Source organism: Miscanthus floridulus, unplaced genomic scaffold (assembly GCF_019320115.1).
Source record: "Miscanthus floridulus cultivar M001 unplaced genomic scaffold, ASM1932011v1 fs_902_3_4, whole genome shotgun sequence".
NCBI lineage: Eukaryota > Viridiplantae > Streptophyta > Magnoliopsida > Poales > Poaceae > Miscanthus > Miscanthus floridulus.
The window spans coordinates 1-18,017 of NW_027097430.1; the positions used below are offsets into that span (position 1 = coordinate 1).

An 18,017-nucleotide genomic window follows, 5' to 3' on the forward strand; every position below is an offset into this window, starting at 1 on the left:
GATCCAACCATTGCCGGCATGACTGTTACAAAAGTACTAATCGACAAAGGAGCCAGACTCAACATCATTTTTTCAGAAACTCTAAGGAAGATGGGACTACAACTTGCCGGGATGATCACACCAACAAGCATGCCTTTTTATGGCATAGTACCCGACAAGACAGCAATGGCACTTGGACAAATCACTCTACCGGTTACTTTTGGGACTCCCTCAAACTACCGCACAGAATTCATCAAGTTTGAAGTCGCAGACTTTGATTCATCATATCATGCAATCCTCGGGCGCCCAGCACTAGCAAAATTCATGGCAATACCACATTATCCATACCTGTTGCTTAAGGTGCCAGGGCCTAACGGCGTTCTTTCTCTTCGAAGTGATTTAAAGCGTGCATTTGACTGTGATATTCAAGCAATCCAAATTGCAGCAAAAGCACAGGCAAACAATGGAAGAAAAGAAATAGCCACCATTGCCGCAGAAATAAGCCAAGAAGAACTAGAGATACCGGCTAAAAGACCAAGCATCCTAGCACCACCAAAAGAAGCCGACGTCAAGCAGATCGACCTAGGCACCGGTGATCCCTAAAAAACGACAACCATCAGTGCCCACCTATCAGCAAAATAGGAACTCGCACTCACCAACTTTCTTCGGGACAATAAGAATATCTTCGCTTGGAAGCCAGCCGACATGCCAGGGGTCCCAAGAGAGTTGGCTGAGCACAGAATTGATGTCAATGAAGGCTCCAAGCCTATGAAGCAACGACTACGACGATTCTCTCCCGACAAGAAGGCAGCAATAAAAAAGGAAATTATAAAACTAATGGCAACTGGATTCATTAGGGAAATCCTACATCCAGATTGGCTTGCAAATCTAGTTCTGGTACAGAAAAAGAACACGGACAAGTGGCACATGTGTGTTGACTACACAGATCTCAACAAACACTGTCCAAAGGATCCGTTTGGACTACCACGCATTGATCAGATAGTTGATTCAACAGCAGGATCTGCCCTATTATCCTTTCTTGATTGCTATTCCGGATATCACCAAATCGCATTAAAAGAACATGACCAAAGCAAGACATCTTTCATCACTCCATTCGACACCTACTGCTACAAGACCATGTCGTTTGGACTTAAGAATGCTAGAGCCACCTACCAAAGAGCCATCCAAACATGCCTTGGTGATTAGATCGGCGAAAACGTAGAAGCATATGTGGATGACGTGGTTGTAAAAACAAAGAACCCGGATACACTGATTGAATACTTAAAACAAACCTTTGAGAATCTAAAAAGGTGGAGGTGGAAATTGAACCCAAACAAGTGTGTATTCGGAGTTCCTTCAGGACAACTACTCGGATTCTTGGTCAGTCATCGTGGAATAGAAGCAAGCGCCAAGCAAATTCGAGCCATAACAGAGATTTGCCCTCCTCGAAGCGTCAAAGATGTACAAAAACTAACAGGCTGCATGGCGGCACTCAACCGTTTCATATCAAGACTTGGCGAAAAAGGGTTGCCTTTCTTTAAACTGCTAAATAAGACAGACAAGTTCGAATGGATGGAAGAAGCCAATGAAGCTTTCAAGAAACTTAAGGCATACCTCACCTCCTCACCAGTCCTCACACCTCCAAAGAAAGACGAAGACATGATGCTATACATTGCAACAACTTCTACTGTAGTCAGCACGGCGATAGTAGTGGAAAGGGAAGAAGAAGGGCGCGTGTATAAAGTACAATGCCCAGTATGCTACATCAGCGAAGTACTGTCAGAATCAAAAATCTGGTACCCGCATATGCAAAAACTACTCTATGCCCTACTGATCACGTCACGCAAGCTTCGTCACTATTTTGAAAGCCACAAGATTACCGTGGTGACAGATTTCCCACTAGGAGACATCTTACATAACAAAGACGCAACATGACACATATCCAAGTGGGTGGTTGAACTCGGTGCTCTCAACATCGATTTCACCCCATGGAAAGCAATTAAATCTCAAGCCCTTGCTGATTTTGTTGCCGAATGGACAGAAATTCAACAACCCGTGTCAAGCGCCATCCTTGATCATTGGAAAATGTACTTTGATGGATCACTCAAGCTAGGCGGAGCCGGTGCAGGCATCCTCCTAATTTCTCTGGACAAAAAACAACTAAAGTATGTCCTTCAGATATTATGGCAAGCTACCAACAATGAAGCAGAATACAGAGCTCTCATACATGGGCTAAGAGTGTCTATTACCCTCGGAATCAAGCAATTACTCGTATACGGCGACTCGGCAGTAGTCATCAACCAAGTCAACAAAGATTGGGATTGCACCAAAGAGAACATGAGTGCTTACTGTGCAGAAATCTGAAAACTCGAAAAACATTTCCAAGGATTAGAAATTCTACATGTCCTGTGAGATTCCAACATTGCAGCAGATGTTCTTGCCAAGCTTGGATCCAACAGGGCAAAGGTCCCACCCGGCGTATTCATAGAGGAGTTATCAGCTCCCTCTATCAAACAATCCAGTGAGACAACCACAGAACTCACAGCCAAAGGCAACCGGATTCTGGTGATCAACACTTCATGGACACAGGTTTTTATTGATTACATCAAAGAAAATAGGTTACCAGCGGAAAAACAGGAAGCCACACAAGTCGTTCACAGAAGCAAGAATTACGTCCTAGTAGGAGACAAGCTATATAGAAGAGCCACATCATCAGGAGTACTCCTAAAATGCGTCTGATTTGAAGAAGGCAAACAAATCCTAGATGAAATACACTCAGGTTGCTGTGGAAATCACACCGCTTCAAGAACACTAGTCGGCAAAGCATTTCGCACTGGTTTCTACTGGCCAACCGCTTTGAAAGACGCAGAAGAACTCGTCAAAAGATGTAAAAGTTGTCAGATGTTCGCAAGACAGACTCATATGCCAGCCCACAACCTCATCTGCATCCCACCCGCTTGGCCTTTCTCCTGCTGGGGGCTAGATCAAGTAGGACCTCTCAAGAAAGCAAAGGCCAGTTTCGAGTACATCTTTGTAGCAATTGACAAGTTCACCAAGTGGATCGAATACAAACCACTCACAAAATACAGTGCAGCCAAAGCAGTCGAGTTCATCCAAGACATCATGCACTGCTTCGGCATGCCCAATCGAATCATCACAGATTTGGGTTCTCCCTTCACAGCTACAGAATTCAAAAGTTGGGCACATGATTGTGGCTTTAGCATAGATTATGCGTCAGTCGCACATCCAGAAGCCAATGGATAGGTAGAAAGGGCTAATGGACTCTACTAGCCGGATTGAAACCAAGACTGTACGAAGAACTAGTAGACTATGGATCAAAATGGATTGAAGAATTACCCAAGGTTGTATGGGGGCTACGGACTCAAATAAGCAGAGCCACCGGATACTCACCTTTCTTCCTAGTGTACGGATCAGAAGCCATACTACCCACAGACTTGATCTGGACGTCACCAAGGATAGAGCAATACGACGAAGGAGAAGCAGAACACACCCAAAGATTAGAACTCGACAGTATAGAAGAAGTCAGAGTAAACGTTACCCTGCAATCAGCAAGATACCTCCAAGGACTAAGACGCCACTACAACAAGAATACCCAGTCTCGATCATTACAAGTCAGAGACCTAGTACTAAGAAGAATACAAAAAACCGACGGACGCCACAAACTACTCAGTCCATGGGAAGGTCCTTTTGTCGTCATAAAAGTCATCGGACCAGGCACATACAAGATCATAGCTGAAGACGGAAAAGAAGTCAACAATACATGGCACATCAGTCAGCTACGAAGATTCTACGCATGAAAACAACTCAAGGGAAAATATGTATACAAGACATAGGAGATCAAAGTTCATGATCAACAAAAATAGCGCTATGTATCATTGTAGCACATCAATATTCATGATCAATAAAGATGATTATCTCTCGACAAACATATGTCTCATGGCTCTCTCCGAGTTGTTTCTAAAATGCAAAATGGCTGAAAATACGCCTGAGCATCCCGACTGAGAGCAAAATAGCTGAAAAGACGCTTGAGCCCGCCGATGAGGGTAGCTAACAAGCTAACACCCAAAATAAAATGCAAAATGGCTGAAAATACGCCTGAGCATCCCGGTCGAGAGCAAAATAGCTGAAAAGACGCTTGAGCCCGTCGATGAGGGTAGCTAACAAGCTAACACCCAAAATAAAATGCAAAATGGCTGAAAATACGCCTGAGCATCCTGGCCGAGAGCAAAATAGCTGAAAAGACGCTTGAGCCCGCCGATGAGGGTAGCTAACAAGCTAATACCTAAAATAAAATGCAAAATAGCTGAAAATATGCCTGAGCATCCCGGCCGAGAGCAAAATAGCTAAAAAGATGCTTGAGCCCGCCGATGAGGGTAGCTAACAAGCTAAGCCCCGAAATAAAATGCAAAATGGCTGAAAATACGCCTGAGCATCCCAGCCGAGAGCAAAATAGCTGAAAAGACGCTTGAGCCCGCCGATGAGGGTAGCTAACAAGCTAACACCCGAAATAAAATGCAAAATGGCTGAAAATACGCCTGAGCATCCCGGCCAAGAGCAAAATAGCTGAAAAGACGCTTGAGCCCGCCGACGAGGGTAGCTAACAAGCTAAAACCTGAAATAAAAGCAAAATGACTAAAACTAAGCCTAGGCTTAGACCAGAGCAATTTCAAGACAAGACCCTCCAGCTACTTGTTCCAAATAGCAAGAGGCTCGGGGGCTACACTGGAGATACCCAAGAACACAAAGACCTACATATAACGAGTTGTTTATATGGCACAGAAGAAGGCCAGACAAGCACTCGACAGATCAGGAAAGGTTGTTAGCACAAAGATCTATATATATAAAGAAGTTGTTTACATGGGACAGAAAAGTACTCGGCAAGTCAAGTAACTCTAACCAATTGGACAAATCATCCAAGGAATAAACAAGGCATCCAAGCAGAGAAGACATCAACAAAAATCTTCATTCAAAAGAAGCATAATGTCATATTACAAGGCACGGGCCTAAAGGTCAAATACATCAAGCCTCATCATCAGGAGAAGGGAGAACAATATTAAGATTATCTACTATTCTACTAGCTAAGTCTTCAACTTCAGGCTCCATCCTCTCAACGGCATCAATGTATTCTTGACTATCAGCTTCCTCTGCTATCTTGGACAAAGGAGCCGCTGGAGCAAGAACCCAGACCTAGGCCAGGACATTCTTAGTACACAGTTGAGCGCACCTCTTCACAAACTCTTGGAAACGAGTCGGAATTCAAGGAATCAACTGAGCCCAAGATTGCCCATCATCCGCTGGAGTTCGGAGAACGTCGGCTACTAAACAAAAGGATTTCCACAAAGCTTTCCAGTTTTCAGTAGCCGTCAGCAGAAAGGAGAATTTAAATGTAGAAGGAAACAAAAAGAACCCACCATACCGTTGCACTCCTTCATGGCCTCCAAGTTCTTCACAGCCTCTGAATTCTTTTGAGCCTCCTGGAAAGCTACATCCCTTTGCTTCTCGGTCTCAACAACCTGAGCATGAAGAGATTTTTCCTCCTCCTGATGTGTTCAACGCTCAGCCTCCATCTCGGCCCGGAGGAGGTCAAGATCAGCTTTCAGGGCGCTCACCTCGGAAGACAACTTTTTCTCGTTTTTAGACGAGAAAAAGAAGCCGGTATGATCATGAGAGAAGGACTGAGCAAGAAGAGACAAAGAAAAACAAGGAATGAGGACAGAAGAAAAGCGAACATCCAAAAAAGGAACGGCGAAAAAACTTACCTGGAGCTTTTCTCCAAAAGAAGTCGTAAGGGACGATAAGCTTCCCTAGGCAGCAGTTAACTCCGATAGCCGATGAGTGGCATCAAACTGCTGCACCACATCATCAGCAAAAGATGGACCACCGGAGGCAAGAGAAGGAGAAGGAGAGGCTGGCCGAGGCGAAGAAGGCACGACCAGGGCGACCTCCTGGGAAGCCAAGGCCAATCCCTTAGAAGGACCCGCCGCAATGGCCACGGTCACCTCCGGGGCAACCAAGTCTGCTACGGCACCGTCGCCAAAAAGCTTCATCGCCCCCACAGCCACTTCACCAACAGTATGCTGTGAGTCCTGAGGCTCAGTACTCAGTGGCACAACGGAGGGCTGAGAAGAAGTCGATGGAGAAACGAGAGAAGACGAAGGCCTAAAAGTTGATAAAAGAAATTGCCAATGAGAACCAGAGAAAAAGAGAACAGAAACAAAGAGACGAAGCCATAATCCACTCACCCAGCCACCTTCTTCTTCGCAAAACAAAAAGAGGATCTCGCAGGGGGGACCATGGTGGCAAAAATGTCCCCGCCACTTGGTGGCAGGAGCGGTATAGCTGGTACCGGAGCCCCAGAAGAAGCCAGCACCGGAGCCCCGGAAGAACTCAGCACCGGAGCTACAGAAGAACTCGATACAGGAGCTACCGAAGAACTCAACACCGGAGCTACAGAAGAAACTGACGCAGGAGCCTTAGAAGAACCCGTACCCGACGTCTGATTACTACAAAAAGATCAAGACTAAAAGTCAAGACAAAGAGGAAGATTTCAACGGTGGGAGAATATGAAAACAACTCACCACCGCATGATAAGGGGTACTTCATCATCATCCTCTTCCTCCTCGGTCTCGACCAAGGCCACCAGGGCACCCACTGAAAAAAGAACAGAAGCACTCGGTTCAAGATAAAAACAAGAAAACAAAGGGACAGAGAGTATTAATATGCTCACCTATGAGCATGCTAGCTACAACTGGAGTACCTGGACGAGTACTTGGCTTGCGAGACTTCTTAGAAGCAGGCAGACCAGATGAAGAACCATCCGTTCACCCCCTGTTCGAGACACTACGAGGACCTTGGGGGACTAGACGAGGAACGTATTCTTCATATACATCAACAAATCCAGAAGAAACCCCAGGAAACACTGTGGTGATTGGGAACTTACTGGTTACAGAAGCCCCAGCAAGGTTCTCCCTAGTTTTCACCACGGCAGGGAGGACATCAAGAGGGATCGGGTCAACAAAGTTGCGACCCAAGTCCTACAAAGAAGAGTAAAACAACCAGATGAGAAAGATTAAACAAAGGTGGAGAACACAAAGGAAATTCAAAAAGTACTCGAATAAAGAAAAAGAACTCACAGCAGGAGTAGGGTTCTTGGCGCAATACTCAACAACAGTGTATGGAACGACGTTCACCCCTTTTAGCATCTTCCGAAGACGCTCGAGCACCTCCTCATCGGTCAACTCAAGGGCAGGGACCATACGAGAAGGGTCCTCTGCCCCAGAGTACTCAAAACCAAAGTTTTCTCGCTCCTTAAGAGGTTGGACTCGACGGCGAAGAAAACTGGAAATAATGCCAAGGCTGGTCAAACCTTGCTGTTTCAGAGTATTTATCCTCTCAATAAGCGGCTTGATCGCCTGGTTCTCATAATCAGTCAAGAGTTTCTTTTCCCATCGATCGTTAACCGTGGGACCAGAAGAATGAACGGAAAGTGGAGGAATCATGTTGGCGGAATAAAACCACTCGGAACACCAATCCTTCATAGAGTCAACTAAGTCATAATCAAATAATTTAATTTTAAGACCCTGACGGAACTGAATCCCACACCCGCCAAGAACAGAAGTGTCATCATGGCGGGGTTGTGGTTTCAGACGAAAGAAGAAATGGAAGAGAGAAAGAGAAGGAGGAATTCCAAGAAAGGTTTCGCAAAGATGAACAAAGATAGAAAGATGGATGACAACATTGGGGGTAAGATGGTTCAAAGCAACCCCAAAATAATTAAGGAATCGATGGAGGAAGGCAGAAGCAGGAAGGCAGAGTCTAGCACGGACAAAGGAGACAAAGAGGATGATCTCACCAGGACCGGGAGCAGGGACCCGATGCTCACCTAGAGCTCTCCATTCAGCAAAGTCCTTGCTCTGGATCAAGCCATCGCTGACAAGCTCACGAAGCTGCTCTTCGGTTGTTGTCAGAGCTGGCCAAACCTTCTGGGCAGCCCTCATGGCCACAAACTCTTGGTTCTCGATCAAAGAAAGGGATGACTCCTCATCCACGAAGTTAAACTGGGACTTACTCGCGGTTTTCTTCTTACCCATGTACTAACAGAGGCAAAAAGCAACTAGGGGAAGAGAAAGTTGGGACGACGGCACTAAGACGGCGGCGGCAATGGTGACGGCGGATTTCTGAGAGCTAGGGTTTCGAGGCAAGAGAAGGGCAGTAAAGAAAAGAAGATGAAGGGTCTTTAAATAGATTTTACAGCGATAAAAACAGCCCACCAGGCCCGTTAAAGCACCGTGTGAGAACGCAACGGTCCATTTACTGACGCAACTAAAATGACGAAGGGCACAAATCCACACAACGGTACAATTCAATGGGCAGATTTTAGACTTATCCATCCAGCACTATGGCAGAGTTATCAGATTACTACAAAAAACAACCCATTAACCATGAAGAAAAGAAGGGCTACCTCACAAGTAACATAAGAACTCGGTTCTTATGGAAAGAACTCAGGAATCTCGTGAACAACCAGGGCTACAACAGAAAAATGAATGACAACTCAGAAGACAAGATTCTTTCCATTACAAGCGACTTCAAAAATAGAAGATTACAAACCTTACAAGACCCAACGAACTCGGTACCACAAAAAGCAAAGTAGCAAAGAGGAACACGGACACGGCTAGGCTCTGGAACGACTACGTGTCCCAAATTGCTACTCGAAAGGACAAACCGCCATTAGCTACACTGTTTTCTTCAAAGGACGGATGTAGTGCATCCAAGGTGGAAATCAGCAGCACGTCAGGACAACATGGAGCAGAGAAGGCCGACAGGCGTCTGTCTACCCAAGACCAATGTGATGCTAGATATGGTGTTGATCTGCGCCGGATAGTCTCAGGACAGGCGACGAGGATCAACCAAGAACTGCTAGATGAAGGAACGAAGCCCACATCACAAGACTTACTCCAACTACCGCCACGTACATTCTGGTACAATGCTGCTGCAGGATTAGCCTACCTCTAATCCCTATCACAAGACTTCCTCCAGCTATGACAAGACACATAGGAACTACAAAACACGCCCGGGGGCTGCTCTACTTCACAAACTACCATATTCATGACCACGAAGGTTTCAACAGAATGTTCAATGGATGAAAACAAGCACTCCGGGAGGGTATTTATAGATCAAAGGAGCGGTGCACATGGACTAGGAGTACCAACGAAATAAGCCTAACAAAGGACATAGTGAAAAGACAGGACTCAATAATGGAAGACTCAGGCGAGAGGGAACAGTACTCGAAGACGAGCATATTCGGAAGAATATACCAACACAGTACAACCCGTGAACAAAAGGCATTTACACTCAACCACCACCATACAACTACATCTGACAACAGCAAACTATCAGAGAATACGCTAAGACTCTGCATCCGAGTTCTTCCTAAACAAAACAACCCGGATATATTCTCGGGGGCCGCAAATGGAGAGGTATACAGTTCTATCGAACAACTCAGATTCAAGACCCTCCAACTTTTTGTTCCAAATAGCAAGAGGCTCGGGGGCTACACTCAGTGAGTGCACTTTTTTCAAAAAAGCGCACGTCACTCAGAACACTTCTTCAGGATAGACGACTTCAAGGCCACAAGATAAAAGAACCCAGACATAGCTATATCCGAACTCTTTCTGACAAAAAGAACCCGAACACAGCTAAATCAGGGCTCTTTTCAACAAGGAAGCCGGGGAACCTTTCAACGTAGAATCAGAAAGATTTCAAGAAAAGACCCTCAAGCTCCTTGTGCCAAACAGCAAGAGGGTCGGGGGCTACATCCAAATAGGGGTACTTTTTTCTCCAAAAAAGGTACACACCACGCGAAGATCTCACGAAGCGCTACACGGTTTCGCTCAAGAAAGCACTCGAACGACACTTGTTCCTGCTCAACAAGACTTGAAGGAATAAGACGAGGCTTCCAGAACTCAACCATAAAATGCTCGGGGGCTTGTCGGTGCGGGACCCATGGGGTACCCCGCAAGGAAGGGAGAAGAACTAGCCTAACTAGGATTCTTCCCCTATAATCTTAGTAGTAGTATTATCCTGTAATTCTACTAGGAACTGTCACTGTAAACCGACTAGGACTCTGGCCTCCTGACTATATAAAGGAGGACAGGGCTCCTTGAATCGGGGGTGGAAGACAATAATTGTACAACACAACACTTTACGATCAATCCAACGCAAAGGCTAACGCCGACTGGACGTAGGGCTATTACTCGATCAAAGATCGAGGGTCCGAACCAGGATAAATCGACTGTCTCTTGCGTTAACCGTCGAGTTCTGCATACGCTGAAGCCCGAACATACTGCCGCGGGTACCCCCGTGGTAGGCTATCGGTGGTCAAACATCGACAGCGTGATCACGATAAATAAATATTTATATACTATTGTGTTGCTATTTGATAGAAAATATATATCGCATAAATAAAAGCAACGTGATTACAACAATTTCTCCCGTAGCTCCTCTCTTACATGTGGACCCATCACCCATGGTCCATGAACCCAGTTCATATACTGTTCCAACAACTCCTCCTGTCTTATCCGTTTTTCTCGAGGCTTCCCTCTCTCATCTTTTCGCTGTGTGGTAGCCAGCCAAGCCCATGTGCTGCAAGCTTCTCTCCTTCCTTTTGCTTCTTGACCAAAACCACGACGACAGCGGCGGAGTAGGGCGGATCGCACGTGTCGGCCCGGTGTGGCTAACGCTGGGCGGGCGACGGCGCCGTGTGCAGGGTGGCCGGCGGTGGCTAGCTGTGGCGGAGCAGGGCGGCCGGTGGTGACACGCGCGCGGCTGCCAGCTAGCCGGAGCAGGGCGTCGCAACAGCGGTTCGCGCGCAGCGGCCGTGCCTCACGCTTCGAGTCTTGGAGCACGAGACGACATGCTCGGCACCCTCCCGGCTCGCGATGGACCTTTGCACAAAAAACACCACACACAGAAAGGCTAAAAATACGTGCTGTACATGCCCTTAGTAGTTTGGATGTCATGAGGATGATTCCGTGGCAGGAGAATGGGCCCTCAAGATTCACTATCTAAATAGGTCTATTGGTCGATCAATAATGGATATTTCATGCTTTTAGCTTGTAAAAGCAGGATTTAAGGACCACATGTAAACCATCACAGAAGGAAAAATAAAAGTAAAACAAAAGGCACCATAGGTGAACAAACACACGGAGCATAATGTACTTAATAATAGCCTAGAGATGGGCATTGCAAAAGGATCTAATGACATATGGGAACATTCCATTGTAGAGTGCCAACATACTAAGCCATTCACAGAAGAAATTTACAAATAATATGAGTTCGGCCATATGATGCACGTAAGTATAACACAATAACCAATTATGACTTATGAGTCACACATAGCCTTGGTCTTATGGTGCTGGTAAGTATAACCAGTGAACCACCTCTTGTCCACATAGTGATAACATGCAAAATTCCACATGTCTTGGGTATGGAGAAGCTTGACAAGGCTCAACACAACTCCTTGACCATGCTTTCAGTAATTGAAGCGCCGAATGTTGTTTTCATCTGCTCTAGAACTGCCACCCAACTGAATAACATTATACATGTAAAATTCCATGCATGTTTCTGGCCTAGAGAAGTTTCGGAACATCTGGCACAACTCCTTAGCCATGCTTTTAGTCATCAAAGGATCGAAAGTCATTGCAATCTTTTTTACCACTGTTGCCCAGCTTAATAGTTGCTTCAACAAAGTAACTTTTTTTTTTGCGATTGGGCATTTAACCCATTTTTCATTAAGAGGAAATAGAAGTTGTTAAACAGTTACAACAAAAGGCATCCCACTAATCCCAAGATTACCAAGACCCCCAAGCACCTGATACAAGAAAACAAGCAAGAGAGGCGGAAGGGAGAGGACCCTTCAGCACTGACCTAACCGACAGGACCTGTACAAAAAAATTCAACACAAAGGCTGACCACACAAAAGACGAAGCCACGGTGGCAAAGCATCCACCAATAAGAGCTGAGATTACGACGAAGATAGCGACGACAAAGCATCCGTCAGAGAAAAATGGTAGCGGCAAAGCATCCGCTACAAACGATCGAGCAGTAATGGCGGCAAAGCATCCGCTAAGAGAGCAACAGCGACTAGGTAGCCGTTGTGAACACCCGAGCGACTACAGCGGTAACATCAATAGTGACTAGGTAGCCGCTGTGAACAGAGCGAGTGTAGCGGTAACATCAACAGCGGCCCGGTAGCTGCTGTGAACAACCGAGCGACTGCAGCGGCAACAACAATACTGCAGTGGCAACATCAACAGCGACCAGGTAGCCGCTATGAACTGAGCGACTACAGCGACAACATCAACAGCGACCAGGTAGCCGCTGTGAATAGCCGAGCGACTGTAGTAGCAACATCAACTGAGGCAGGGCAAACCGATGCGAAGAGTAGAATGAAACACACGCAGATACACAGTATGGAGCGACTCCGGCGAATGGCGCGGGGGAGCAAGCAGAGTGCATCAACGAAGCCTTCAAGAAGGGGATGACATCCACGGACGCCAACTTCGTTGGGAGAAGCACCCAAAAGGGACTTTCGTCCCCAAACTTGCCCCAACAACCCCCAATGACGAACTGAGCATTTGATGACGCCTCCAAGAAGGTGATGACGCTGGCGCGCCACCGACGTCGTCCCAAGGTAAGAAGCTTGGGGGGGTATTCACCCCAAGTCTGCTCACTGACCACGGCAGGCCAGATCCAGCCCCTAGTCGGCCTTAGGAAGACCAGGGGAGGAGGCCAGATCTGGCACAGGTGCTGCAGCATCCTCCACACCACTGCAACAAAGGCATGCAACCCGCCGGCCAACGGGTCTGGACGTCATGCGCCGGTAGGGAATAGGGTTTGGAGGGCGTGCCTAGCGAACCTCCGGGTTCAGAGCGTAAGCCGTGTCGCTCGTGACCCTTGAGAGCTCCATCGGCAACTTGAGGAAGAACTGCACGTGCTGCTCTTCCAGCTACCAGGCGGAGTCGAAGCGCTCCCGCACCGACAATCCTGGTCCCTGAAGGCATCCTCCACGCGCTCGAAGCAGAGGAGCGAGCGCTGCAACCCATGACCGCCACACATGCTGCAGATCGGGGGGGGGGGGGAGCCAGATCTGGCCCAGGCGGGCCCGGATCTGGTCCGCCGGCCGGCCGGCCGGCTCACCGGAGAAGCCGAGGAAGGTCACGAGACCGACCGCCGGTGGGCTCCTGTGCGGGCGTGGAAGGGTGGAGGCGCCGGATCCGGCTACCGGGACCCTAAAATGCCACCCGGCCGGTCGCACGTCCACGCCAGAGATAGTGATGATTGGTGGTGGTGGGGGTGGAGAAGAGAGGGTTAGGAAGGGGGAGGAGCTGCAGCCGAGCTCCCTTTTTTGGGGCCGCCGCCGCCGCACGCCAGAGGGCGGCGACGGCGACCGAACGGGAGGCGTAGATACAGGGGCCTAGGGCGCAGGCAAGGTCGCCCCCAAGTCACCCGACGGGGGCGCTCGAGGGAAGGGGGACAGGGAGGAGACCAAAATATATGCTTCAACATTGTAGCTTCATGTTGAGATCCTCTCAACCCAGTGTCTCTACTTCTTGGATGTGATCCAACAAGAGTTCCTCAGTTTTTCCAGTGTTCTTGCTCATTACATTTGCGACCAGGTAGACAAGCAACCTGTACCTGAAACAAGGGTTCATACTGACTTAGTAAATACTAATAACTGATAAAGAATTGAACTGGACAATTGCCATGAATATGTTATCAAGACATCATCAACATTTACAAAAGGGGTCCTAGATATATAGACATTAGTCTAAAGCAATCAGGTTGCAGTAACGTAATTATTCTGAGCTAGCAGCCTATGTGAAAGTGATATAATAAAATTATAGCCATGATGTTTTATAAAATTCCACAAATTCTCTAGCAACATCACAAACTAAAGAAGATTTTCCATTAACCTTAGGGACTAAATTATCTAATAGAGATATGGAGACACTGAATAATCATGTACACGAAGCTTGCTGTTGGTGTCTCCTAACACCTTGCTGATCATGCCTACCCTACAACAACAGTCAATTCACTACCATATATTTCAAAGAGGGTCACAAAAAATAAAAAAGTAACACATATTTGGAACCCACGCGGCATTACTATTCATTCAGAACTCAATACAGAGCAAAGTGTAGACATATAGTTACCAGAGAAACTCTGCAACACAAATTATAAGCATGCAACCAACACCTATGGGCACTAGCAGATCAGGACTTGGTGAACCAAGAAATGCAAATGAATATTATATAAATTAAAGGGATAACAATTACCTCCAAACTGGGGGGAGAAAGGTCCAGGGTCAGCTTTTTGATACCAGAACGCAGCCTGAAAACATGGAATAAGCTGGCTCCAAAGGCATGTTCGTTTGCGATTACTCTCACATCCAAAGTCATAATGTCTGGGAGAATTGTCATGTCTTCCATCAAGTATTCTGTGTCATCAATATTCTGTGCATCCATAGGAAGTCACCATAGAAAAAAGGAGATCATATATCAGTTTGGAAATAGAGAGTTAGAGTGAAGATTGAGAGTGCTAAGAAATGTTGCGGGGACAAGAGCAAAGCGAAAGACTGGAATATACCATGGCTGAATTTCTCAAAAACGATCATCAGCGATACATTTGTGTATACACCCTGAATTGGACAAGTCCAATGACAAATCCATTCTTTTTTTCATTAGGGCACTTCTCTGAATTATAGAGCAAAGCTAATCTGTTTTCTAAATATAAACTATCATAAATAGTGTAGTTCATGGCAATTTCTTAATTCTGTCGGTTCTGTCTAGATTAGGAAATTATGTGAAATGTTTATTGATCCAACTAGAATGGATGTCAGCGTCCAGCTCTCAAATATGTGCCCAGGTAAAGTCATCAATAAACATAGCTGAGATGTCGGCGACCGGCTGAACCCAATAAAAAATGAAGCGCAGCCAAACACGCTCAGGTACTCAAGCGCCGGTGAAGCCACGCCGAGCTGTTCCAGGTCGCGCACCTTGTCCAGCGTCATCTCCCGGAGAGAATCCGAACGGATCGTGAGGTTGTCCAGGCCCCGGGCGCCGCGGACCGTGAGTTTCACCAGGCAGGAGCACCGCGGGGAAGAGACAGCGTCGCTGAGCGCGCATGGGCCGCGGAACAGGACGCGGGTCAGGGAGATGTCGGTGAGCCGAGCGTAGACGCCGACGGGCGCGACCGCGAGGCCCAGGCCGCACCCGAGGTCGAGGGTCACGTTGGTGGCGCTCGCCAGCCAGGGCAGCTCAAGGGAGCCCCTTTCCTCACCGCCGCCGCCACCGTCGTCGTCGTCGATGTCTCTCCCCGGCGCGTGGTTCGTGAAGCTGAGGTGGCTGGTGAGGTGGCGCGCCACGGCGGGGAGCCAGGCCGCCAAGGACTCGGTGTCGGCGTTCAGTGTCCCGACGCTGAGGTAGCGGAGCGCCGCCTCGTGAGCAGCTAGCGCTGCGGCGACGAGGCGGGGCTCGGAGTAGAGAGGGAACCGGAGCTCCGGGAGGAGCAGCCAGAGGCAGAGCCAGCGGCTGGACAGCACGCTGGTCCGATAGGCGGCGGCGGCGGCGGCGTCATTGAGTAGTTACTTGATAGCAATAGCACGAAGAATGGTTTAGTTAGGGTGTCTCCAGTAACACTACCTAAATGACCTCCTATTCCTAATTTGGATAGTGGAGGCTAAAAATTGTGCTCCAACTTCCTCTTCCACGACCCAATCCTGTTGGGCTCTCAAATTTGTTGGCCTCCTATTGTCCCCCTCTCACAACTCATTCCTGTTGCCTCCCTACTGGAGTAGGCAAATTTTTCCTTCGCCTGTTTCCTCTTCGTGCGAGCTCGCCACCTGCCCGCCCCGCCAGCGTCCCTGCCTTAGCGCGGTGACACGCCCTACCCGATGCGACGGATCTTCCTCCCTGCCCGCCGCAGCCTCTTGCTGTCGTCGACGCCACCTCTCTCGTGTCTGGCGCAGCTGGCCCTCCCGGCTCGATGTTTCCCTAGCGCGACAGCCTTGGCCTCCCGGTCGGTCCAGGCTCGGCTCTTCGCCGGTGCGGGCCCTGCCTCCGTGCATGCCTTGCCCGGTGCGCTGCCTCCCACTGTCGCACAGGCCTCCGCGCCACCGGTTCTCGTCTATTCAGCGTGGGCGGACCTCTCCTAGCGGGGCACGGCTCTACTATTTTTATAAAGATATTTATCAAAAAGTGATATATGAAAAAAAAATTTGAAAGTATTTTTCAAGATAAATCTATACATATGGTTTTCATATTTCCAAACTCAACAAATTAAAAATTATTCATGATTTATATTCCGAATGTTTGATCCAAGTCTTGTCCAAAACGACTTTATTTTTTAGTATGGAGGGAGTACATTTCAAGAGTCAAAAGCCAAAATTCATTTTTAAATGGCTCTACTATAAAACAAACAAGTCATTGGCTTACTTGTGAAGCATAATCATACGGTGGACGACGCTTTGGACGGTAAAACGCACTTTGATTCTTTCGATGATATGCCGTGTTGTTGCCTGTTGGGACTTGGGACACTCAAAATTCTTGTTTGAGCGGTAATTTCCAAAACTCGCTGGTATCCTAAAAGTAGATTTGTGAGTTTGTGACATAAAAAAAACAAATGGCTGGTATTTCCGTATGAAATACGAGTACGATACTGGAATTTTGGTCTCTGCCTCGGTAGCTGCGCCAAACTTTTCCCCAACCTCAGTTCAGTTTCGCGGCTTCCCCCCGCTTTCGTCCGATGGAGCCGCCCAGCTTGTGCGGCGGCGCCAGCGGCCAGCTCGCCGCCAAGGCCTCGGAGGACGGCCCCGGCTCAGCGCGCGCGCTCCCCGACGACGTCCTGCTCTGCGGCCTCGACGCCGCGGGCCGGATCTCCCCTCGCCATTCGGCGTCGGCGTCTCTCCCGGTCCCGGGCGCCTGGTGGGTGAAGACGATCCTGCCGGAGATGCGGCGCTCGGCGACGCGGAGCCATGCCGCCACGGGCTCGGGGGCCGCGCGCGTCCTGGCCTCCTGGGTCGTCACCGGTCATCTTCAGGTGCCTGAGCTCCGCTTCGTGGCCGGCCAGCGCTGACGCGATGAGATCGGGATCGGCGGAGAGAGGGACGAAGCGGAGCTCCGGGAGCAGCGTCAGCTGCTGGAGCCTGGAGGGCACGTTGGTCCGACCAGCGGCGGTGGCGTCGCCGAGACCCGCGAGGATGCTGTTGGGGAGCGTGCTTAGACAGTCCACGCAGGCTTCGTAGTCGTCGGAGGGCTTGGCGCCGAGGTCGTGCCGGCCGCTGCCGCTCAGGCTTGTCTCCGTCGTCTTCATCGGACGAAGGCAAGGCATGCTCCAAGCAGCTTGGCGAGAGTGCAACTACTGAGGCTGAGGCTGAGGCTGACTGGACCAACTGCAAAGCAGAGGAACATGTGGGGCCCACATAAAATAAAGAATTCAGTGCATGAATTTTTGCTAAAATAATATTATTTTAATATGTAATTGTAGATCTAGAAGCCGTAACAGTGAAACCGTAAGTTTGGAATCCAGTCGGCAAACGAGAAGCCGACGAGGCACTAGTCGGCTAACCTAGTATCGGCAAACCAGAAACCGACAGGGCACAAGTCGGCTAACCAGCAGCCGATAGGATACTAATCGGCATATGTATTGCTGTATGTGAGCGTTACAGGAGCCGATAGGTCCTCTCCTAACGTCAGAACACCTTTTTTTTCCTTTTTTTGTATGCTCAGCTTTTTACTGATTTAGATCAAAAAATTAGTATATACTTTAGGTATTTTGATACTTAGGTAATATTTACGTAGTTAGATGATGTAGACTCTAGTTAGTTAGTAATTTTGCAAAATTACTTTAGTTGTTTTGTTTTTACATTCTTATACGTGTTGCGTCCGTTCTGTTCTGCCCTTTTGCATTTTTTTTATTTCGGTCATCCATCCATTTTTACTTTTTTCGTATACCAGCAA

General features: G+C 48.1%; 1 pseudogene; it reads right to left on the reverse strand.

The window, feature by feature from the left end:
* Positions 1-13,589: 13,589 nt before the first annotated feature.
* Positions 13,590-17,370, reverse strand: LOC136533501 (uncharacterized; annotated as a pseudogene).
* Between the last annotated feature and the right edge of the window lie 647 nt (positions 17,371-18,017).